The sequence below is a fragment of the Phasianus colchicus genome, chromosome 5 (assembly GCF_987193195.1).
Source record: "Phasianus colchicus chromosome 5, bPhaCol1.hap1.1, whole genome shotgun sequence".
Lineage (NCBI taxonomy): Eukaryota > Metazoa > Chordata > Aves > Galliformes > Phasianidae > Phasianus > Phasianus colchicus.
The window spans coordinates 23,245,047-23,270,678 of record NC_143440.1 but is presented as its reverse complement, the minus strand read 5'-3'; the positions used below and the strand labels follow the sequence as shown (position 1 = coordinate 23,270,678).

Here is a 25,632-nt window from a genome sequence, read left to right as displayed (position 1 = left end):
GAGTATCATTTTGGCTGCAGGCATTCCAGATATTCTGTGCAAGGGTAGGAAATGGCAGGCCTTGACCTACACATCCCGCAGTCTAACTGCATAATATAGAGAACAGGAGACAAAATGACTCACAGATTCATGCAGCCAGGCAGCACTGCAGCTGGTCGTGGAAGGCAGGGCTCTGGAGTTGCATGCAAGCCCATATAGTCCCAAATAGGTCACCCTGCTCAGGCTTTCTGAAGCACGGCTCCTTGTGACAGAGACAACACTGACAGAGAATGTGTTCTTATCTCCAAGAGCAGACCAGGTCACACCAATTTGTAAAGAAAAACAGCAGCAAACATGGCCCATTCACTGGATAAACAACTACTAGCAGAGAGCACCTGCCTTGGGGTGAGGTGGAGAAACTTCACAGAAATTTATAAACTTGGTTAAAATGTTACCTTGTCATTCTTTCTCAATAATGACAGGCAGAAGTGGCACTTGTCTTGTGCAGCTAAAGCATGAAATCCCCTTGAATTCACAGTAAGATACAACAAGTTCTCATTACTGAGTTCTTACACACTTATGTACCTATGCAGCAGCCCTCACTGGGGTTTTGTTGACAATCTCCAAGAACCAGGCACGCAGCAACTTGGGTTGAGTGCAAAAAGGGACATACAGAAGATATTCCCACTGTGCTATCATTATCCTGTTAGTGAGTGACCCGCAATGGCCACACTTGCAAACCCTTGTTCACTTGACCTCCACCGCACAACCCCATGCACAGACATGGCACGCACACCACAACGGCAACAACTTTTCCTGCAATGATCCCTACCAGCTGAAAAAGCACCGGAGCTGCTATGGTTTGAGATCATCTTTCAGAAACCTTCTCATCCCAACAGAAGATCTAAGCCAAACTTTTGCTCCTGAAAGTATTTTCTGAGAAAATGCACACCGAAACATCCCAGCCAGAAGGGCCCATTGCTGCAAAGGGCACACATGAGAAGTTATCTTTACTCAGTGCCACCGTATGGAATTATTTCTAAATGAAAGCCTTTCACGCTAAGTGGGAAAACAAACAAATGTCAGCAGAGCTGGCCTTGATGGGTCTCCCAGCACATCAAGGTTTGTCATTACCGAGATGAAAGCATGGGGCGGACATTCACCTTTCTTCTCCCACTGCTTAGAATAATAAATAAATAATCAAGAAACTGCTCCTCCGCAAACAACGTTTAACCATAGGCAAGAAGAGATTAATGAGCATCCTTTGTTAAAACCTGAGCAGGAATTGTACATCACAGAAAACACTTAAATAATCTTAAATTGGAGCAAGGAGAAATTTTGTGTTTTAACAAAGACAAAAAGAGACAAGGAGCTAAACATCTTTTCAGTCTTACTGGGATGACTTCATTTCTGCATAGACGAGTACAACCCACAGACCCCAGCACCTCCTCACTCCTACTCCAACATCTTTTAAACTCCACATTTTCACACAAGCATCCGCAGCCACCTCTCTTTAGTTATTAAGCTAAGAATGTGTGTCAGCAAAACATTTTCTAACATTAGTCTTCAAGATTTGTTTTATACACATAGGCAGCTCTGGTTTCCAACTCTGCATTTCCAGAAAATCCATCAAGAAAAATTTGTGTAATGGTTTGTTTAACAGAAGATTGGAATGCATCGTGAAACCTACAGGACGGGCTGCCCTGATCTCTGAGATGCTTATGGGAGGTGGATGCAGCCCCCCAGGCCAGCTGGGTTTGTCAGCAGCAGATCTCAAATCCAGGCCCACATGAATGGTTTCATAGCATGAGTGAGAACATCATATTGCAATCCCATAATGATGTATGGGGCTGAGACACACACTACCTGGCTACAGCCCCTCTCTGCAGCCATCAGCAGCTGCAAGCAGCCCCTGCTGCAATCTGAGTGACACCAGCTGTGTCCCCATCCCGCATTCTCTCATCCTGGTGCAGGTGGTGTCCTTCCCCTCCACTACAGAGCATCCTGATCCTTGTCAGCATCAGAGCACAGGTGCATTCCTTAAGGGCTGCATGCCCGGAGGATTGCCTAGCCTATATCTTGAATTCCTGACATTTCTGGAGGACAAGAGATAAGTCTTTTTAACTAGGAAAGCAGAAACATTTTTTTATTTTTCAGAGAGAAGCTAGATTTTACAGCCTTTCTCTCTAGTGATCATTCATTTGGATCTCAGCACCATCCTGTCTTTCACCATGATTTGTGACAAGTCTGTGAGTTATGCAAGTAAATATGTGTACTTCTGAGCCTAGAGAAAAAAAAAAAAAAAAATCAGCTACAAAGCAGAAAAACCCTTGCAGCCTTAACAAAGAGCAAGTGTCTTTCTGCTGAGATGTAGATTAATGTAGTGGGTATAGAGAGAGATCAAAAAATGGTAAAGGCAGGGGGAAACTTCTATAGAAAGACATTGAAGAGACAGAAACTGTCTGTTTTACAAAGAAAATGAGTAAGAAGGATGTGCTGCAAGTGTGTGAAGCATGAACAGGCTAGTCCTTAATGCTTTCTCCTAGAAAAAAATACATTCAGTGAAGTTGATGCTAGGAATATGGAAAACCTTGGAAAAATACCATTTTTTTCACAGTGCACAGTGTGTGAAACTCAGCGGGACCCAATGAGGGAGAGCAGGGAACACCCTGAGCACCCCACATGCAGTGCCAGGCAGGCTTCCTACCTCCCCCTGGAAGAGAAGCAGCACTGAATTCGTGCAGCTCCTTCACAGCCCTGTCCTGATGAGCATGCACAGCCAAGAGAAGCAGCCGGACTACAGAGCCAACCTCCTGTCTGGTACTGTTCCTGTACCAGGTTTTAGGATTTCTGAGCCAATAGCCCTGTTTGAGTTCTCCTATCATTCATCCCCGATGGTAGTGACTGCATTAATTCCTGCTTAACTTCAACTTTTAGAAAAATCAACTAGATACAATTTGATTTTTGCGTCTGAAAGCTCTAAAGCTTCACGCAGGCTATTCACAATGTGTTCTGTTCAATTAGATGAACCCTAGTTTAATATTATACTTCTGCTACTCATCATCTCAGGAAAAAAACGTGTTATTAACAACTGATGCTATTTGACACAAGTAATAGCTTTGGTGGTTGTCTGTCATTGTCAGCGATGACAACTAGCAATTCCATCTCCACATTAATTATAACAGTGACTTCTCACACGAGGCAAGCTATGGTGAAGAATGTTTCCATAGGCACAGAACTGGCTCGGTGGCTGTTTTCCTGGTCTTTTAGGGGCAAGATAGAAACCATTTTGAATGCAATCAGATCATCATATCCCATCACTAATCAGCTTAGCAACATGTTTCAGTGGGTCACTGAAAATCCAGTATTTTGTGGGTTGAACATTACACTTCCACAGGCAAGTCTCTACAAGAGCTGTCACCACTGAATAGTGATGATGTCACACTAGATTATGCAGGTCTGGGCCTCCTGCCCCAGACTTCTTACTGGCTTCATGCTCATTTACATCTCTCTGTACCTGATACCTCACGTTCTCACCCAAGTTTTGTAATTCCTTGGAAATACATGGGAGAAGACTCAACTCCTCACTGTGGTGACTGCAAAAGGACCCACAACCCCTTCACAAGATGGAGACGTTTAACACTATAACATAATGGGAAACGCAGCAAGTGACAGCAGGGTAGAAGAGTTCCAGGCTGTAGCAAGCAATGACAAGCTCAAATGCAGCAACCACAAATGCAGAAACAAAGGAAAAAAAGCTTCTTACCTTTAGAAGGCCTCAGGTACACAGGGATCTCCAATAAGGTTCCCTCACTTCCACTGCCAATCCTTAAATAAAATCTGGGAGGGGGTAGATCCTGGCTCCAGCCCTTCTGATCACTCCAGCCATGCATGCAGCTGAGTTTCCCTGGGTTGGCCCTGCCAGGTGCTCAATCACTGCTTCAAGCCATGACTGCTTAGCATTTCCATTACAAGGTGGTATAGCGGAGGCCTCTTGGGCTGCCCTGAGTTGTGTTGTAGCAAGGTGGAGGTCAGCCTCTTCTCTCAGGTAACAGTAATAGGACAAGTGGGATCTTAGGTTGCAACATGGGCAGTTCAGTTTGGATAACAAGAAAAACTTCTGCTCAGAGAGCGGTAAGGCACTGGAAGGCAGACTTTTTCAGGGAAGTTTCCCAAATCCTCTCCCATCCTGAAGCTCTCAGTCACTGGCAGGGCTGTCAGATTTCTCTGCTCTTCAGCTCAGGAGAAAACAGCTCTGGGCCCCGAGCCATCTCAGCACAGCTCTGAAGCTCCAGCTCTCGCAGTATCCACGCCTGCCTCCTCGCTGCCAGCCTGATGCTGCTGGATGGCCATTCAAGCGCTGGGCACGTGAGGGCAGGAGCTGGGGAATGGGCTGGGGGTGGCCACCTGCTGTGACAAGTCACCTCACCTGCTCCGTCCCAAAGTGATGAACTCAACTCTCCATTCAGTTCAGCTGCTGTTCAACTTTGGAGGCAGGGAAAGAGCTGCTTCTGCTGATTTTGTCTGCCTTGCCAAAGCAAATTTCATGCATGAAAATGTGAGATAGGCTTCTCTCCAGCACTTAGGGATAATCAGCCAAGACCGATTAAATGAAAATATGAAAAATAAAACCACTCAGGGATAGATATCTTTTGAAGGCAATGCATTCAGTTATCAGGTGTGCTTTGATGATGCTGTTCTAGCAGTGCATGTCTTATTTCTTCTGGTGCTCAGATCACTTATAGGATAACCCAAACTGCTCCTTCTATACTGACACTGTGTCAGCACACACGAGGAAATGTGAATGTAAAAATCTGAAAAGTAAAACGTGTGACATTGCCCAGCAGTGATGAATAGTATGGAGCAGCTCCAACACCCTGCTCATGTCACATCCATCAAGCTGACAGAAACCAGGGTTCATGCTCTAGACTAATTATTTTTGCACAGTTAGACATACCATCTCTATTCCTGGTATCTAACTTATCTCTTATGTATACATAAGCTCAGTAAAGTCCTTATAAACAAATTTGGAATGCAGTAGTAATAGGAGGGATCTACGGGACATGGTGCATACTTGCATGCCTGCCCAAAGTCCAGAAAAAAATTACTAGTTTCACTTAAGTAAGTCTCTTTTTTTCCCTTTATCCTTTCTGAAATATAATCTGCCTCATGAAAGCTAGCAATTATCCCAATTTTCTGATTCTTTCTCAGTTATCCAGCCCTCAGTATGTATCCCTAGAACACATGTGATGTTGGTGGAGCCCTTCTGGCAGCACCGCATGGCATTTACTCCTCAGAAACCTGGCAGTGACTCTACACGTTCTTTTCTCATGTGTTATGCTGAAGATGTACAAGTTGCTTTGCACTGTGTAACCTAACAATGATGACTTTACTGCCAAGGTAAACTTTTACACTGTGATATTAAAGGTTAAACCTTGATTATGGCGTGACAGCAGTCTGGATCTTCTTTCCTGTACACTTTATTTTGTAAATTATCTATTTACTTTCTTATCAAGAAACGAAAAAAGACTGTTAATTCTCCTGTCAGCCTTCTGAAGAATAATTACTGTGATCCCTCTCTAGCCTTGCAGAATCTATGAGATTTCAGCATTTGCTTGCCAATGTTATCGTGTATTTTCAGTCTTCTTTTGACGTCCACTGCTAGATGATCATGAACAACATTAAATTAGCTCTTAAACTATCAAATTCAGCATTCTCAGAATGAGTTTAAAATGGACTCATCTGTGAATATGAACAGTTGTGCAGGTGCTGTTCATTTGATGTTGGATGGCAGCACTTTCTGTCCTCGATGGACTGCTCTGATAGTGAGTCCAACTCAGTCTCTGATGCATTTCCATAAGATACCTCATTAGAAGTTCATGCAGTAACACCCATAACTTGCTGAGCATGGCAATTTATGAGGCTGCCTCTGAAGCTGTGAATGTGCTGGTATCACTTTCACAGAGGTGTGTTGACAGATACAGCTGACACAGTGACTCCAAAATCTTTCTGTAGCATTCGTGGCAAGAGCAGCTCTTCCCAACCCAGCTGGCACCAAGCATCCCACATGGTCCCATTGCTGCATCTAGAATCACGTCTGCAGCTCAGTGTCATTGCTGCCAAAGGGGCTTGGCTGCAAGCTCCAGGGCGTGCAGGGCAGGGCTGGGACTGTGTGGGCAGATAATAGCAAGTTTATTGTCATCACATTCCTCTAATGCATGTGCTCATTCAGAGAGTTACACAAAAAGCTCTTTGTGCTTGCAGATGCATTGCTTCCCATTGCTTCCATCTGTTTTCAATGAGAAGAAAATGATACCTGTGTGAGGCAGCCCACAGCCATTTCCCTGCTACAGTCACAGCTGAGAAATACTCCTTAGATGGACACAGCCCCCAAAAGCAGCTGTGCGCGAATACAGCACCTGCAAGGCATCAGACATGGAGAGTTTTACTGTTGGTTTTGTCTGTCTGGTTTTTTTTTTTTGTTTGTTTATTAAGAAGCAACTCCAAAATCTAGATGGAGATAACAGCAGTTGGCTGTAACAGTAACATCAGGAGTCTCAGCCCAGGGTGAGATCCCTCATGCTGGAATCTGATAAGATGCACAGTGAAAAGAAGTTCTGCCTCCAAAGCACTCCTGGCTGTGACCTGATTGAGCTTGCCAGCCTGCTGGGGAGCCACCAGCTCCTGCAAATGACCGAGGTGCCAAAGGGGCACTTAACAGGAGAAACAGTTGAAGAAAACCAAATAAATGATTTGCATCAGTGTTTATGGTAGAGGAGCTCAGTGAGGCTTCTACAGCACTTATTTTATACAGGGGCTGAGCAAAACCTGCTCATATCATTGGATGAGGTGCTACGAGATATGGTTTAATAGCTTAGCGGGTAGTAATGGTGATAGAAGGATGGTTGGACTAGATGACCTTGTAGGTCCTTTCCAACCTTCTGATTCTGTGGTTCAGATGCAGGGGAACTCTTAGAACAAACGAATGAAAAGAACAGTAACAAGTCACCATGACCAGCTTCACACAGACATTATAATGTATGTAAATATACTACTGTTGAACAAAGTATTTTGGGATATAACCTACTTCTTAAATTGGTCGTGATGCCAGAAGAACTGCAAAGGGAGTCCATGACACCATTTTCAAAGCTAGAAGTCCAGAAGTGATGTGAGAAAATATAAACCAGTGGTTGTTGCCCATGCCATTAGATGTGAATGGTACAGAGAAGAGGAATTGCTATTGTTTCTGCAGAGGGGAGCCATGACTCCATTACCTGTGGGAACTCTTTGAAACAATCCTCATCCCAGGGGCTGTTCAAAGGTTGTCAGCCAAGAGCTCCTTGATCCAAGCTGGCCTGCCCTTGGCAGGGAATTGGACAAGACAGCAAATAGAACTGCAATTCCATAGTCACAAGTGACAAGAAAAATGCACTAACCTACACCATAACTGAACTGCAATATTCATTGCCACCATTCTGATCAAAAGTAGAAATGATTTTAAAGATACAAGCATATTAACTGAGAAAAGATCTGAACACAATGAATCGGGTTCAACTTCTAGCATCAGAGGTCTCTGCAAGGTAAGTGCATATACCGCAGAAAGCTCAGTCTTGTGCTCCCCGTTTGCTATGCACACTCTGAACTCCAGCTGTAGCTTACTGGGAGGGTTATGGTATTATGTAGGCTTTTATTTTGACCAGGGTGGCTGTTCTCATGCATAAGGAAGCAAGTGGTGTATGTAATGTTGTGCAGGGGGAAGAAAGCAGCAGCAAAACCAATGTGAATCATTGCTTTTGGAAGCTAATTATCATCAATTAGCCTTTCACCTTTGGCTGACAAAAAACTACCTCTTGAATATTCATTTCAATTAACTTGCCTTGACCAGGCTCTGTCACATTGGATTTGTTTCCCCTGGACGCTAGCTGGCACAGGATAGTTATTGTGGCACAGAGGGCTACAAATGGGGCTGCCAAAGCAGCGTGCCTGGCTATTTGTGAACAAGAAGCTTTAGATTTGTGCACTCAAGTGTTTATGTCAGGAGCACTGGAGAAAGAAGCTGGTGCAGTGTGGCTTTGTCAAACAGGCTCAGTAACAGAGCCTGACTTATATGGAGTTGTTAGTGGCCCAAGAGGGACTGAAAACAGAAAGCTGTGAATGTTGTTTGATGTTTAAAACAAACAAAATGAAAGAACACATGAAAATATACAGTCAAGGGAGAAGAGACTAAACAAATAAATCCTCATTGACTGCAAATCATTTGCTCATTTCTTCCCAGCAGGATGAGTTTGCCTTTCTCAAAGCCCAACAAATGTTTTGGAAAGCAAGAGGCTGTTCAACATCCAAATGTTATGTCATGAAGCCACTCCTTCATCACTGCCATCAGCACCCCCATGAAGTCCATGAGCAGGCTCAGCTATGGGGCCAGGAAAGCTGATGCACGTAGAAGGATGTGTTCCCCAGAGCCGAGATGTGGCAGCTGAATGGCATTGCAAACCTGGTGCTTTAGATACTCAGCATTGATGTTTTTCCTTCTCTACACCAGTCTGCCTATTGTGTCACATTGCTCCAGTCTGAATAAAGCATAGATCCCAGCTATTGCCTCTTAAAAAAAAAAAAAATAGAAAAAATCAAAGCTCAAGGAACCCTGGCAGTGTATAAAACCCTCCTCACCCCTACTGCAATGGTAATGCTCAAACTTGACTACCCTGCACAACTTCCAGCGATTGCAGCACCCAATCACTGGAAACCAACATATCTATTCAGGGCACATTCTGTTCCTCCACAAATCATCCACACATTTCCTTCCTTTCATAAATGCTGTGATAACAGCTGAAAAGTGAGAGAAAAATAAAGCTGTGTGATATATGTGAAAAATGCAAAATGGTTGCTCTGTTCTGGCACCATTTGTGTACTCATTTCTCCCCCTCAGCCACAAGAAGGAGGGTCATAAGTAGAACAAGGCAGGGACTGTGAGGGAAGGCAATGTCTTTCGTTAGGTTAACTGGTACAGTTAGTCTCACTGTGACAGTGGACTCTTTTAGCCATATTTATATTGAAAATCCATCCTTAGAAAATAGAGCTCAGAAATTCAGAGATAATTGAAGAACAGAGGTACACAATGATGGAGATGCTTCCTGCCTTCCTGAATCCCAGCACAGGAATATACTGCCCTGTTTCCTGATCAGCACACAAGCAGAAAGCAACATCAGCTTTGTCCCTTACCTCTCTGAAGATATGAGTTGTAGTGGCACCTGTCCCAAGAACATTCCTATATGTTGTATCAGTAGAGCCAACTCTAAAACCCCTCAGGGATTAAAATTCATACTGGGATAGAGAAGAAATCTTGCTTCATGCAGATAACATTAGATCTGGCTGTCAGACCTCAAACACATGACATAATAGTCAGAGAACATACTACATGTTCTTTAGTTCAAAGAAAATAGCCCCCAGCCTGTTTTGCTCTGTTCAAGACTGCAGGGTTTGATCAAGCAAGAATGGTGGCAGCCCCTGTGGAGGAGCACCATGGGGCTGGGCTCGTTAACATGCTGCGAAAGCCCCATCCTAGGGGATAAAGCACCACCAAAGGCTCATTTTAATGTTGCAGAGTTGAATAAGCCTGCAAACAAAAAATATATCATTATCTGGCACATCTTGTAATTCTTGTTCAAGCATTTTACATAATTTGCTGCTACTTTCAACTTGTCTGTTCCCCACGTGGCCCTGTTCGACAAAGGGGAGATAGTAAGCTATCTATTCTTGGAACATTTTCCATTGCTTATTGTCATGTGGCTTCAGGCCAGACCCTAATTCCAAGGAGAAAAAACACGTACATAACATCAGGAGTATGAATAGGACTGTCTAGTGGAAGTCAGTGCAGCTTTAAGTTTCATTACTTCTATCACCTAGAACAAGTGGTGAGAAGGGGCCTTCAGGTGATGCCAGATGAGTCAAAGATCAGTCTCATTAGATACAGCCTGAGCACAGGTTCACCACTGTCATTTAAAAATGATGAAGGAAGAACAAGGAAATACATAAGAAATCTTTGCCTTACCTGTGTGTAGTCAGATGCATCTTTGAAACAGCAACATCTCAAAACTGCCAATTAAGATCGCTTGGGACTCATTAGATAATACAAACATCTGCTTTGCAGTTTCACAAGTGTTTGTAGCTACTGAGAGCGGCCCCCTGCTTCCATTCAGGGGCACACAGGGCTCAGGTACGCTTCTGCTCTGCTGCAAGCAGCCAGACCCCTCGGCTACACGAAGAAGCTCCTACACCTTCAAAGGCAGAGTTCCCTGGTTCAGTAAGCAGGTAAAAACACAGGGGGACATTTGACACGCAGAATGTTGTGGACATTTTTCATGTGCTAAAGGTGTAGGAGAAGGTGATTCATTTGAAGCAATTTGTTATTTTGGTGCTCACTAAAGAAGAGTGACTTTTCTCTCCCGCAAGTGAAATCAAACCCAAAGCATTAATATTCATGCTAAAACATGGAAACATTTGTTTAAAATGTAAGTAAAAGCATCAGTGACTAATTCCAGTCACAATCACCTCACAGCATCACCCATTTTTTTCAGATTAATTCAACAGTGCCTTAGGTATGTGTGCAATAAATACTAATTAAACCCTGCTGGGGGCAACAAGCATGCCTCACCTCACATGCAGACACACTGCTTTGCAGAGGACACCAAAGCATTATTAAAGTATGTACAATTAACAAATGCACAATTAGAAGAGTATTATGGTTAGGATAGTATTTAACAGGTTTATAGTTAGAAAGATCATCATAGTGGAAAGAGATAATAAAAAATGAAATACTCACCCATGTCCAAGGCTCTCAGTAGAAAACACCAAAGGGAGAGATCTCTAGAAAGAGACCCTTCCTCAGTGGCAGTCAGCCCTTAAATGAGGTCTAGGAGAGGTGCAGCCAGGCTCCACTCCTTTGGGTCACACAGGTGAATTGCCTTCACCTGTGCTCCCACGGCTGACTCAGTCTTTGCCTCAGGTGATCAATCAGTGGTTCAGGCTGTGACTCAACAGTTTCCATACAGAGTGTTATGATTTTTCTGCAGTAAAAGAAAGTGGATGCACTTGGGAGGACACAAATGCCTCATAATAAAACAGATTTGCTGCAACATCCACATCTCCCTTGCAGCATGGCTCAGGCTGATATTCTGGAAAGAGTCCTGTCTCCAAACTGTTGTAAGAAATCAGCTTTGGGTATTTGTTTCACAGCCTGCAAATGCTCTGGAGTCTTGCATGAAGTGTTAATTAGAGGAAGGTAGGGTTTATTTGCATCCCAGATGCTGTGGCATGTTCATTTCACAGAGAAAACAGAAGAATTGCTCAGGCTGCCACTCAGCGAAGCATCTCAGACCAAGGTGATTCCCTGTGTGGCAGTGCCAATGACTGATGCCCGGGCTGGGCTTCTCCAGGCACAGTGCCAGGACATGTCCTGTGGAGCACCACCGTGCTGTTTGAGTGGTGTAAACGCGGACAGATAAACTCACCTGCTGAGTCTGTGTGAGAGGTCTGTTAACTCTGTAGGCAGATAATCTCCTCATACTGCCTGCCCTCAGCTGCATGCAGCTTTACTGCAAGCAACCTTCCCTGCAGTGCAGGATGCAATCACAGCGAGGCTTTCCTCACACTGACAGCTCCAAGGCAGTGCTGGAGTCACTGATGCAAGCAGAGCTGCCTGCAGCACCGTGCCCCTGTTTCAGCCAGGTGGGACAGACAGACCCCTTCATGACGTCTTACTGTCGAGGAGTCTATGTCTGGTAGCAGACAGCTGCAAAACGGATGTCCCCTCAGAGGATGGTTTCTTGCTTTGTTTGTCTTTCTGATCCATTCTTTTGAAAAGCTGCCAGCAGTTTGCCATCCTGCAGCAAAAGGATTCACCCTGCAGCTGCCCTTTGCAAGTGCAGGGCAGCAGGGAAGGAGGGACACAAGCAGGAGTGCGGTAGTGTCGGCATCTTGAACTTCTGCCCCGGCCTCCAGGTCTTAGCCACTCATAGAGCAAAGGTTGCTCATAATTTTCCTTCTGAAGCACCGGCTCTTTCTGTTGTTTTATTGTCTTACGTGGGTGTGATTAATTCCCTCCCTCATGGCTACTGTTGCAAAGTGTTTACAATCTCCCAACAAGTCTCTCCCCTCACCCCGCAAAATCACTCTAAGATGCACGACTCAGATTTCACAGGTCTGGCTTCTTCTTCTCCTTCTCAAGTCTCTCCTCAGTCCTTGTTGCCTAGGCATTTTTCTCTTTGCCCTTCTCAGCATTTTTTAATTTAATTTGTAGTGCATTTTTGTGAAGAAAGACAAAAATAGAGGAACAGGATCACGGAGCAGTCTTGCCTACAGCAGCCCCACCACACTCGCTATACGGGGCTGTGCTCTGCAGGGCATACAGAGGTTCCTCCAGCTGCAATATGCACTTAACTCCAGAAGAATATCTGGTTTGAACCCTTTGCATTGTAGGGCTAAGCTAAGCAAAGTAAACCTGACTTCAACACCTGTGTTAATTATTCTTATTGCCTAGCTTTCAGATTCCACCTACTGGAGGAATTGCATTAACTTTGTGCTTGGGTGTGGGTTTTTTTCCTTCTTATTTATTCTGTGTAATAATACGAAAACAGTGATTTTAAAGGAGTATTCAAAAATTCCATTTCAACTAACATTCTACATTTCAAACCTTGCTCGAGACAGATTGAGACGATCGTGGAGAAGGACTGAGGGCAGACTCAACATGGAGGTAAATTCTCTATCAGTAAGCCATGACAGGTGAATAAACACTGAAGTAATATAAATTATCAAAAGAAGAGAGGATGATAATCATAGCTGTCACTGCTATCAATTTCATATCAAAGAAGCACTGTTCCCTGGAGAGACAGGAACAGCCTTAAAGTAATAAAAGAACAGTATGAAAATACTACATGCTAAGCTGGGGGATGCAGTCAATAGGTCTGCTAAGAGCCTTCTGCAATGAAGTTAGCAGTGTCCCCAGGGTTGCAGTGATGGGTAAGAGATCCCAGTGCGTCCCTTGAAAGGAAAGAGGCTTTGTGAGATTCAGAGAAGCAATGTTGAGTTTTGCTTTCTCCCCTCCTGGCTCTGGGTGACATTAACTGTCCCAAAGCCAGGAAGCTGGAGAGATCTCTTGGTGCAGGGGTGAGCTGCAGCTTGTGGTTCAAATGCCTGTTTGCCTTTGGTCACATTTCTCAAACCAGAGGGGGCAAAATGCTCCTGTTTTCAAGCGTCCTGTTCGTTATCTGTCTCAGGATTTGGATGTGCTTGCTATCATCTGCAACCCTTTAGACATGCTGTGTTTCTGTACAGGCTTTTGACCCACTCGGCTTGGTGGTCTGTGTCTAATGGCAGACTTTGGCTTTATGTGATATGGAACAAACACATTAACAGAAAATGATCACATTTATTGGAGAGATGCCTGCAATGATGCCCTGCACAAATTACAGATCAGGATCGACAGTAATGACAGAACAAGGGGAAAAGGGCTGAAATCAGCTTTCTCCAAATTAAATTTGGATTTACATGCAGTTACTGAAGCAAATCCTATGCACTTCTAGCTGTACTCATTCAAAAGAGCGAGGGTGTGGCAAACATTTTGTATGCAGGCCTACAGCAATAGCATCAGTTAGCTAGTCCTGATCCGTTCTTTAGCTAAAAGATTGTTACTCAGTAAATCTTGCAATAGTAACAGCTGCCAAGAGAGGACCTTTTCCTGAGAAAAATGAAAAAAATCAAAGATCATTTTTTAAAAAAAGAAAAAGAAAGGAAGTGTCAGGGAGAAGAACTGGCCAGCTAGTAACATGATTCAGAAGAATCGAATGCAGTATACAATAGGAAGCCAAGAAAACGAGACTGACTTGCCAAAGATCTCTCTCCAATATGAGGTCAGGGCCCTGATGTGCCAGTTTCCAGACAACACAACATCCTTCCTGCAGGCATGAAGAAGGATAGTGGCAGATCATTAACCAGGCTAAAGACCTGCGAGGAGTCCAGCCTCAGCTCTTGCTGGGCTATTGTCTCCAATTAATTTAAATACCCTGTGACATTACTTCTCCTCATGAAGAAAGAGTCTGTAAAAGCTGTTAAAAACCTCAAGGCTGTGTAGAAGAACTTATAGCTTTGATAAGTGGAGACAAGAGGAGGGTCGCTTGTCCAAATTAGAGAGGCAGATGCCGAAGTATAATTGATGATTGAAAGGAAATCTTTGTCGATGAGACAAAACCAATTAGTGTGACTCCTGATTGCATGTCCCACAAAGGGCATTTTGTGGGAGGAAAAAGAAAAAGTCCTAATTAAATTTTGAGAAGGTGATGTATTTCTTGTCCTTCATTCCGTACGCTGGGCAGAACCTTTCTCTAATCATCATAACGGCCTGTGCCTTCTGTTTTTTTGACCAACATACAACAAGCAGCACTTCTGCTTTTCAGTCTCTAACTCAGCACAGGACCCACCAAAACTTGCTGATCTCCACAGCAAAATCCTGAGAATATGTGGCATCTTTCCAGGGACTGAATGCTAGATCTGACTCATATTGCCTATTTTGTTTATATACTCACCATATTTGCTACCCACTTGTGCATCAGCACAGCTCATGTCACCAAGTTAGAAATGAGACAGACTTGTCAGAGACCAAATACAATCCTTGGTTTGACTCAGCGGTGTTTACGTAGTGCTATCCAGATATAATGTGCTGCTGCAGGTTGAATGACACCTAAAAGGGCAGCTTGTCAGAGCTTCCCAGTATTTACCTGCCCCCAGAAAAAAGCCCAGCGTGCTGAAATTAATTGGCATCCTCTGATAGCTTCAGAAATAATAGAAATCAATACACACGGTTCGCAATTGAAACCTCTCTGAAAAGACTTGCTGGCTTCTCCCAGCGGTAGGAGTGACTCCCACAGTGGGTGCTCCTCTCCCTCCCCAGACTCTTGCTCACAGCTGCATGTAGAATACAAGATGATCCTGATTTCAGACTTGCACGTCTGCAAAAGCTTGATTCATCTGTACCCCTGGCTCCAAGGTGACTGTCTTGTCACAGGCTCTGGACAGGTGCTGTTGGGGAAGTGACAGGAGTAGTGGCTTCAGAAGAAATGCAGGACAGTTCATGATGTCCTGCCTCAACTGGCTGCTGTGCTCACAGCCACTAGTGACCCTATCTGCAGGGTAACAAGGAATCACTGCAGATATCACCTGCACAGGGTGGCTTCCTGGGACAACATTCCATGTTACAGTTCAGGATATGTTGGTTTTATGTATAGCAATATTAATCTCAAATCTGGACCCAGGTTTCTATAGCACTCAGCTCTTCTCACTGTTAAGTCTCCAGCTCGGCACATCACTTCTTTGTTTTGTGACAAAGCAGCCACCAGCTGTGCTACTACACAGGGTTGTGACCACAGGTGACAGCCATAAGATGAAGGAGCAGATAAATATATTCACATATAGATCCTACTTCACCATGTAAATGCCTTTAGAATAAAAAAGAGCAATGATGTGACAGGCCCCTCCAGTGATGCCTCCATGCCATCAAAAGGGAACTGAGTGAGGAACAAAGAGATATGGTGGAATTTCACTTTTTCAATGGGTGGTTTAGATGCACTACTTGGCCCTGAAGGACTGTGGCTATCAAAGCATTCGGTACTATGGGGGACATGGTCCTGCAGCAGCTCAGAGCATTGGTGGGTGGTGACACCCAGTCTGGCACCTTGCCTGGGATTCACATCAAAATATGTGATATCCTGTGACCAAATGAGTTCACAGCAAGGATTCTTCTGTCCAAGAAACCTACCATATTATTTCTGTCAGAGAATTCATCTCTTCTCCTGCTGGAGAACAACTGGGTCCCTCCATGGTGATCCAGCATCATGCCAGGCAATAGCCATAAGATGCTGCATACTGTAGGTAGAGAAAGAGATGGCACTCACATGCCTGAGGCCCCAGGCTGGTCCTTCCACAACAAATTCTTCTCTGATTGCAGTCCCTGCGCTGGAGGCTGTGAGGCTGTAGAGGTTAATGGCAGCATTCTTTTGTCTACAGGATCAGTAATGAGGAGGGGTGGATGTACCACAGTCTCTCCTGCCAGGTGCTGTTCGCACCCCCCCTCGGTCAGGATTGGTGCACATAAATAGCAGCAGAGACCATCTCAGCATGTCCCTTGTTTCTGGTGTGAGCAGGTGCAGCTGGATTTTATTTATTTTTCAATTCTATTTAAAGAAGGAGAATAATCTTTAATATATTGGAAAACTTCTGTAATTCCTCAAAGACCCTACAGAATATGATAAAAGCCTCAGGATCCCTGAAGTGAGTAACAGACTAAGAATGCTGTTCTCACTTTCATAAATCAAAAAACAGAGCAATTTTCTTGAATTCAGTCCTGTTATTACGGTTTGCCCCATTTCCAACATGAACCACCAGCCCTCCTTGTTATATGTAGCTCTGTAATTGCATCCCCTGAATCCAAGAGGATATGTTAACTCTCACAGAGGACAAGTTTGCCATCTCCAACCAGTAATTCCTATGATTTGTGTTCTCGTGGCAGCTCAGAGTCTGCACAGATGAGTGGCAGAGCTCTGAGCATCTCACAGAGAAGAGGAGCTGGAGGGCACTGTGCAGAAGCGATGCAGGACAGGGGAATGTAGCACAGAGCCTGCTTCCAGACTTGCGAACTATCACCCTTATTCTGACTTGTGCAACAGCTCTCTGAGGGGAGGAAAATGGAAAACAAAAGCATTAGGGTCTGACCTAAAGGTTGGATACAGTCTATTAATTCGAGTAACAATTAAGTTCAATTCCAAATACGCCCAATCCATCATTGCTTCTGTGTTCCCCAGCCATTCAGTGTCCTATCCACACCCTCTTGCTAAAACTTAATCGGCAGGGGAGAGAGTTGTTGTTCCCTAACATGCTCTTGTTTCATTGCTTAGGTCTGGATCCATTCCTGCTCTTACAATCTGTACATGTTAAACATTATGTACTCTCAATATTTACCTATTTTTAACCCTGACTCATTCTGTTTATTTCCATAATGCATGCCTTTCTACATCTTACTTCTTGATGCTCGTATTCATTTTTTAAACTACAGAATATCCTCATTTATTTTCATTTGTAAGCACTTCTGTAGTTACTATTTTCGGCTTGGCTTTAACCCTTCTTGTCCAGCTCCTGTGTTTTCTGGGATGTGGGAGGTGGAAGCTCTTTTGCAGTACAGGGTAACTGGGACTGCCACAGCCCTCTGCACCCTCAGCTCACAGCTGCTGCCTGCTCATCACAAACACTCACCTTGTTCACACTTTCCTCTGCAGAAATGCCAGTGCCCCCCAAATCACCTGATGAAGCATTCCATCTCTTCCCTGTCGTAGCACAAAGACAGAATGAGAAGTGTCAGGAGACAAATGATCTCATAGCTCAGCTAGCAAGTGAAAATCAAAATGAAGATGTAAGTGCCGGATCCTGGGGGAGGCTGATGTGGTCAGCAAAGGAAAGAAGCCCCCACCCTTGCGTGGCCCATAATGTATCTTCTTCCCCTTTCAGCTGCCCCTCTCCCCATCCCCCAGGGAGGCTAATTACAAATGTAGGGCACACAGGGGCTGCGTTAACATCACCACACAGCAGATGTGGAGCTGGGGTTGTCAGGAGGCTGCGGGTGACCCCTGACCCATGAGGCAGGGCCACGATGAGGACTCCACCACCCCACTGGGGAGGCTGCGGGGCCTCCTCCCCACCAGCCAACAAAGCAGCAGGCAGCAGGACTAATGCCACTCTATGAACATATGAACAAGCCGGCATCAAATAAGGGAGGCTGGAGGCTTTCTTCCCCTGTAATACAATTTGCCAGTGGCTGGGAGCCTCCCCTCACGTCGCTGGGGCATTGCTCAGACAAATCAGGGCGGGCGCTGCTTGCACAGCTGCAACATTCTAGGAGTTATTTTCTCCTCCTTTGTGTCATCCCCTAAAGAAAAAGGAGAAAAATAAATACAAATCTCGTCTGTGCAGGATATGACAGCAAGGAGCATTGTGCTGGGCACTGCTCATCCTCCTCCCACCCACAGGACATGACGCCCGCCCTCATTAGTTGAACTTTTCATACAGAAGCTGCTGCCTGAATTAATTTAGGATCTTTTAGTGGATCCTATTCAGAGCAGCTTAAAAGGGCTGCAGCTAAGTGCAGAGAACCCATTTCTCCTCACCAGTAATGGCAAGTGCACCCCTTTCAGCTAGCTGGGGAAGGGTTAAATAGAGGCCAGCCTTCCCATATGCCAGGGGCTTTCAGTCCTAACCCAGCAGCTCAGCTGCCCATGCCCTAATGGTGCTGGCTCATAAAGGCATTGTGCACAGCTTCACTAACCCGCCTTCCTCAGGGCATGTCCATGAAAGGGCCTCTGCTGAAAGCATGCACAAAGGGGCTCATTCCCTGGGAGATATTTAAACTTCTCCAATGGGCTTGTTTGCTTGCATTCCTCACTGCTCTTCTGTTCCCATGCCACATTTGTTTTAGAGACCTGTGGGTGACAGCCAGGTGCAGGAAGTAATGGCATGGTGCTCCTGGCCTGGTGCCTGGTGTCCCCAGGAGGAGCTGGTCCAGGTGCTGCTGCCCCAGCCACAGGACCAGGTAATGGCAAGAGCAGAGAGATGTCACCTGAGCGGCTGACAAAGAAAGCATGCAAAGTCAGGAAATGGCCTTGGATAGGGAAGTCTCCTGCCAGAACAGGCAGAGAGAGGCTCCCCAGTGCTCCCACACAAGCTCTGCTGGTTAAAATGCAGCAGGGAGTGGGGTGAGAGAGAGCAGAGAAAGCCCCTTTTACCAGGTCTGTAGCTTCTGATCCTTTATACGAAAAATTAGCATCATAATACTTAGCAGTATCACAGTGCCTTTGATTCCTCTTCCATTGTCCCTCTGAAAGATGTGAATGGCATTGCCTATTGATAATTCTCAGACACAGAGCTCTCTTCAGCAGAAGCTGACTAGAATCACCTTGCTCTACAACCAGCCCCATGGAGCCTTGCTGAGCCCAACACAGCTGGCCAGCCTGCAGAGGTGCAGCATTCATATTGGCAGCCCAGCATGGTAGGAGAGGAACCCAGCAGGCTTTCAGCAGAGCCTCCATGTTCCTCTGGCAGCTATGGGCATTAATTAGTGCTTTGGTTGAGGGGAGAAGTCCCTCAGAAGACCATGAAGATGAGTAGAAAGACAGTGTGGGAACAGCATCCTCACTGGTTTTCTTAGTCTTTTGTGCAGATGGATAAGAGGTTTTTGAAAAGCCCAAAGGATACATTGACATGAAGTCACTCCCCAAAGATAATGGCCACCATGGACAGCTTTTGCAAAACGGCCCCCAGGCAGAAAAAGACTTTAATTCAAATGAATTGTTCGCTTTCAGAGAATTATTGAGCTATGAGTTGAACTTCAATTTCTAGGAAAGAAAATCATGAAATAAATAATCACTTTTTTTTTTTTTTTTTTTTTTAAGCAACTCAATGATAAAGCCGAGAAAAGTTGAAGTTAATAGGAATATGTTAAGAATAAATCACATCAACACAACCCAATTTCCTCCTAGACAGGCTAATAGGCTTTGTGGACGTGGCAGGACCAGTCAATGTCATGTGTCTTCAGTGAGGTTTATGACACCGGTCTTATACGACATACTCATAAACAAGTTAGAGAAGAATGGCCCAAGGGAAGTTTCTATAGACTGGGAATAAAGATAGCTTAAAGCTGCTCAGTTAATTGTCAGGTTGAAGCGATTCATCAGCTGAGATTTTGCAGTGATCTTTCTTGTAGCAGATGTTATTCAATGTTTTCATTAATGACTTAGATGATGGAATGAGAACACACTTATTAAATTTGCAGGTGGCATTAATCTAGGAGAGACTGCAGGCACACTTGATAAGATTAGAATTCAAAATTGTCTTGATAAGATGAAGAAATAGTTTGAAAATAGCAGGAGGCACTTCAATAAAGAGAAGTACAAAATGGTATACTTAGGAAGAAATAAACAAATTCTTAAACACAGAATGGAGATGGCTGGATGGGTAGTGGGTTTGCTGGAAGCAGAAGAGCTTATGGAGGATCACACATGCAGGCTTTAGAACATAGTTACCTTTTGATGAAAAAATAAATCAAAATCATATTGGGATGTATGAACGCAATTGGTAAACCAAGGAAGAGAATCTGCTTTGGTCAAGAAAAGCCTTCTCATTGGTGCTGCTTCCAGCTTTGGGCACTGCTCCTCCAGAAAGGTGAGAATCAAAGAGGCAGAATCCAGAGGAGTCATACAAGATCTGGAAAACACAAGCCATGAGGAAGGAATTGGGCTAATTTATTCCAGAAGATAGGATGAAAACAGCAGGAAGAGCAATAAACCATTCTCGTTGTTTACTGTGGATAAAGGTTTCAGTTGAAGCATAGGAGGCTCAGATTAGATGATACAAAAGCCTTTCCAGCTGCAGGGACCACTCAGGATTGACACAAACTGCATTTATATCCAGGTGAGTGATCATGGAGCTGCTTCCTGGTGCTTTGGGTGCACAAGACCCACTAACCATCGAGTTACCAACTTTGAAAAGGACCAATACTTGCAAACATCTCAGAGTTTGCCATCACTGGGCAAAATAGCAAGTTTTTTCATTAGAGTGGAGTTTTGCAGTTCTCCTATTCTGGAGCAAGGATCTGTCCCATCTGAGCGTGGCTGTCCAAGTCCAATTAGAAATGTGCCTGCTGTCCCCTGGGGCTCCTGTGACCAGTAATACTGTAACAAACCTCCCTGAAACAAGCTTGTTTGTTTTCCTTCACTGCTCTCTTCCATTTGCTAATAAACAACCTACACACATATTTAGTCCCATCTAATCTTATGCTTCACTACAAGTGGAATTAAATTGGTTTCTCTTGTATAACACGAAAAAAAATCAGATGCAACCTACGTTATTTCTAAAAGTCAAGGGCCCTCTGGAATTCAAGCTGGTCTTTATTTTTCTCCCAGACTCCCACTTCTCTCTTCTGTTTTGAGGAAAAACAGTCTTTTTCTTCTTCTCTGCCAGTAAGCATCCTGGAAGCTTCCCAGGACCAGATGCACCCAATTTCTGGGATTTGCTGCAAATGATGGTTTCTTCAGCTTCAGGAGCAGTGAAATGAGCCCAACTGCTACCATGCCCTGTCCCCTGCTGCCTGCCCGGCTCAGCCCCATGGCCCTGCATGGGGACTTGGCTACTGGCACAGGAGGTGGGCAGCCAGCAGCTGTGCAGCCCGGCGCCAGGCATGTTGCATCACTGTGAGGCTTAAGGCAGTCAAGCCATTCCAAAGTACACATCCTTTACCTTCATGTATACATTGCCATAGCTTAAAATACTGTGATGACAGCTGGTTGTTATAACCCAGGCAGTTGCTCTCTTACAAAGCACTTAGGTTTTTGCGGACAGTTGCATGAAGGTCTTTTACAGTCAGAGTTCTTTGGCACGTATTAACCTAATGGGACATTTGCAAGTAACAACAAAACTCAATAAAAGATGAGGAGAAACCAAAATTACAAAATTGTAGGCAGCACTCTGGGAGTCACACATGTCCTGTCATACCTGCCATGTCCTCTGCCTGGATCAGGGATGTGCTGCAGGAGCTGCCACTACTGGCATTCCCAACTACTGCTCAGTTCTGCCTTTGCCTGGTGTTAGCTTACTTGAGGGACTGGTGTTTGCACAAGTGTCCCTAACTTCTTCTGCTCTCAACTGGCACCTAAAGACAAGAGCTTGCCACACTCATGCTTACAGGAGAAAGCAGATCAAAAAGAGCTCTGCACTAAGGCAGAGTGGGCAAAGGCAACCAGAAGATCACCCTGCGTAGAATAAGCATTAGAAAGACACGGATGGACCTGGCAAGGGGCTCAGGTCCCTGGGCACATAACTACTGGAATTCCACAAACTTGAGCTGAAGTTAACAGGACAGATCACTTTGGGCTTCAGGAGTAAAGTGTGTGAACACTGGGGGGCTTTTCATCCTTCCCCACAAGGATTTTCCCTATTAAAATGAGTGAGATTTGTCAGACATGTACCTAGGAAATCTGCTGAGTGATAATTGGTTTCCACTCCACTTCTGTATCATCTGAGAGTACACAGCCTTTATAGATCTACTTCCAAACACAAACTGAGCTCGGTCTTGTGACAAGCAAGTTTGGGCAATTATGGGCTTCACAATTTTTCCCTCATGTCCTTTCCACTAAAGTGGAGCTGTACCTGCTAATTAGGTTTCCTCTCAGTATTCCCAGTATTCCCCATAAAGCAGGTTCTCATCTCCCTAGCAGTGTTTGTTTTAATTTTACGCCATTTGTCTCCTTGACTACCTGGCCCTACTTAATTCCATGTGCCCCAGAGAAATTATATCTTTCCAAAGGATGGAAAAATATAATCGCAATTTTACTTGAAAGCATGGGCAGAGGTCATCCTCTGCCCATCCTCTGGGGTTCAGGCACATCCCTGCAGCTAGGAGGGGCAGTGGGCAGGAAGAGAACCAAGTCTGCATCTCTCACCTCACAGGACCAAGTCTGCATCGTCAACTGTGCAATGCCTCCTGCTAGCTTAGCTTTGGCTCCCTCCTCCCCACATCTCACTCTAGCTGCAAACACCACCTTTAGGGGCCCATTTCCCCTCATTCCCCGGACCTCGTGATGGCTTTAGTGGGAGCTGGCTCCCCTTCTGCATGAGGGTAGCTGTCTGGCTGCCCAGAAGCACAAGGAGGCCAGCTGGAGGAAGCCTTCTATTTACCCTAATGGGACTGAAAATACGTTTAGTAGATTGGCAAAATATACAGAGAGCAGAACTCAACATGCTGGAAAATATGGGAGTTGGCAAACGCATTTGTGGCATTAAAAGTATACACGTAAAGGTGCCAAGCATTATATTTGCATAGCTAGCAGGCACTGGAATGTTTCCATCCCCTAGAGTGCCACCAAGGCACTGCTCTCCATGGGAGAGGTGTCCTCAGTATTCAATCTTCAGCTGCCAAGAGCTTCAGGATAAATGCATGCATGTCCAAATAGGTCAGCACCTGGGCATAATGCAGCACTTCTCTCTTTGCCCAGCCTTGTGGGTTTTCTATATTATTAAAGACTCAGTGATGGGTCTCCCATGCCTTGCATGCAGATAAAGATGCTAGTAAAATCCTATCAGCAAGGGGATTGGGATACCAGAGAGGAAAGCTGGAGGACTCAGCACAGAAGTTCCTCTGCCCCTTCTCTCCCTCTGCTCCTGTGCCATGATTCCTGGAGGAATATGTTACAGGGTGATACCCACTGTTTTCTTCCTCCTCCACTTTGCGATTAGGCAGATTTTTTACCAAGCAGGGAGCAATCTGATCTCATGCTTATTTTCATAAATGCAGGGAAGAAATCCTGTTTTCTCTGCTCTGAGAATTTCTTTCATTTCTCTGCTTCCATATGACAATAATGAACTTTAGACTAAATAAATACGCAGCTCCAAATTGCAATAAAGTTTTCCCCTTGGTGCTGCTGCTGGGCTGCTTACAGGTGGATTTCAAGGCATGCCAAGAACTGTAGATGTTGTCGGTGCCTTTTCTTCTTATTGTCCAGCACCTATGCATCAACCCTAAGATCTAAGTGCTCTAAGTTACAAACTAGAGCACAGATGCATTGGAAATAAATACATGTATAAAGGCAAAACATCCCAAACAGTGAAGTGTGACACCCTTTTCCATGCTTCTGCTGAAACCCTCAGTCCTTAGGCATAGTCCGGGGGCTGAAGCAGTTAACTGCAGAGATGGCTGAGCCATTAAAAGTGATGGCCTATATATGCCAAGAAGCCTCACAGTTTCTCTTTGATGTTAGATTTAATCCACAGATCGCTGTGCAAGCATGGCTGGTTGTACAGCTCCTATAAATTAATTACAAAGGCCTTGTCATGCATGCGGAGAGGGGCACAGCACTGCAAGTGCTGCATGCAGTCAGGTAAGGTGTCGGGGGATATCCCACCAGGATTCCTGCTCAGCCCACAAGGTTTGCCCCTCTCTGATGTCCTACACATGAATTGTTAACTCTACTTGAGGAGCACTAAGAAGCTTGCCCTAGGTGGGGCGCTCAGGAGAAAGGCAGTGTGTCAGTTAACTCAGGGGTGACCCTGTGCTACCTCACCTATTTACAGGAGACTTTGTGGCCACATGTTAATGTATGTATGCTCCAAGAACAGCCCCTTGTGAAGACCGAATGCAGAGCCTTTAGGGACAGGAGCTACAGCACTGCTACTCCCTAGGCTAATAATGAGACCTGGTGCCCAGACCAGAAGGTGTCCAGAGATGAAACACAGATGAAGGAACTCCGAGGTGCCACGACTTCATATCTCATCCAACATAGCTCTTCTGCACATTTGCTCCATCACTTTTGAGAGGAGCACATTACTCCTTGCTTCCAGGCATGCCACATTCTTTCAGCCAGCAACCACTAACGGGTAGAGGAGGAAGCCAAGCAAACTCTATGGAGAAATCAGGCTCTTTTCCACAATGCTGGTCAACAACTGAAATGGGAGAGGCACCTGGTCCCCCATCCCATGAGGTTTCCATCCCCAGGCAGAGGTGGCTGCCAGCTGCAGACGTGCTGTGGCCTTTGAGCTGCTGCAATGGGACATGGGCAATGGGATGGCTCCTGCCCTGCAGCCTGTCTGTCCTGGGAGAAGTACACGTTCTCACACTTGGTGCAGCTCTAACCAGAGGAAAGGCAAGAAGCTGTGATGGATATGAGAGTTTGGACTGGAGGGTTTAATCATCTGCTCTGATCTTACACCTTGCAGATGTACCACTCAGTGTGTTTTCTGAAGCATCTTTCAAAGGAAACCATAGGAAATATTTTCTAGTGTCAGAAAATGATGATCTAAAGGGTGAAAATTGAAGTCAGCAAGATCTGTGTGCTGCAGGAACAACAAGACAATCAGATACAGAGCATAAAAGGGCTGCAATGAGGACTCTCATGGCTGCTCAGAGGGGTGCTGCTGATGGGGTGAGTAAGCAAAGCCAGAAGTAGCTATAAGGCAACAGTGAGAAAGCATGGCCAAATTTTGAAAACAAGGATGACAGTCCAGAGGGATGTGGGAGGCAAGGAACAGAGGGAAAACATTCCTGACATAATCTTTTTACAGCTGATGGAGCTTGTGCCCATCCTGATGGGACAAGGAAGTTCCCTGCATCTGGTGGGTCCCCACCAATGATCTCTGCACAGAGGGACACACTGAGACCCTGGGTGGCACCCTCGCAATAGCTGGCTGACTTGGGATTTTGGAGGTTTTTCCCCCCTGAAAAAGCCATTTCAGCAAAAACATTGAGGAGGTCTTATGATGCTTCAGGTAAAATTGGAAGAGATTGTTGTTCTCATCCAAGTGGCACCTAATTCTTCTGCTTAATTGGGTATACACAAAAACACTTAAATACAGAGGTTCACATGCAACACTCTGAATGCCCTGAATCAAAATGCTTTGTTGACCTGAAATGACAGTTTTTGAGATTTCCTTGAAAAAAGGACAGAAAGTACAGCAAGCCCTGACAATCTGGAACCTACTTTTTCTTCTTTCTAGGCCTCCCCACTTCTCACATATCAGAAACCACCACTTTCTCAGCATGTTTGCTCTGCAACGTGGGTCCATCTGATT

At 45.0% G+C, this 25,632-nt stretch overlaps 1 long non-coding RNA gene across 1 annotated transcript; it reads right to left on the bottom strand.

Moving 5' to 3' along the window:
- Window positions 1-5,085: 5,085 nt before the first annotated feature.
- On the bottom strand, window positions 5,086-10,863 carry LOC116229022 (uncharacterized). The gene is made up of 4 exons (XR_004166923.2): window positions 10,802-10,863; window positions 10,031-10,256; window positions 6,296-6,398; window positions 5,086-6,147 (listed from the first exon to the last, which is right to left on the bottom strand). It is a non-coding gene; the product is annotated as an uncharacterized LOC116229022 (long non-coding RNA).
- Between the last annotated feature and the right edge of the window lie 14,769 nt (window positions 10,864-25,632).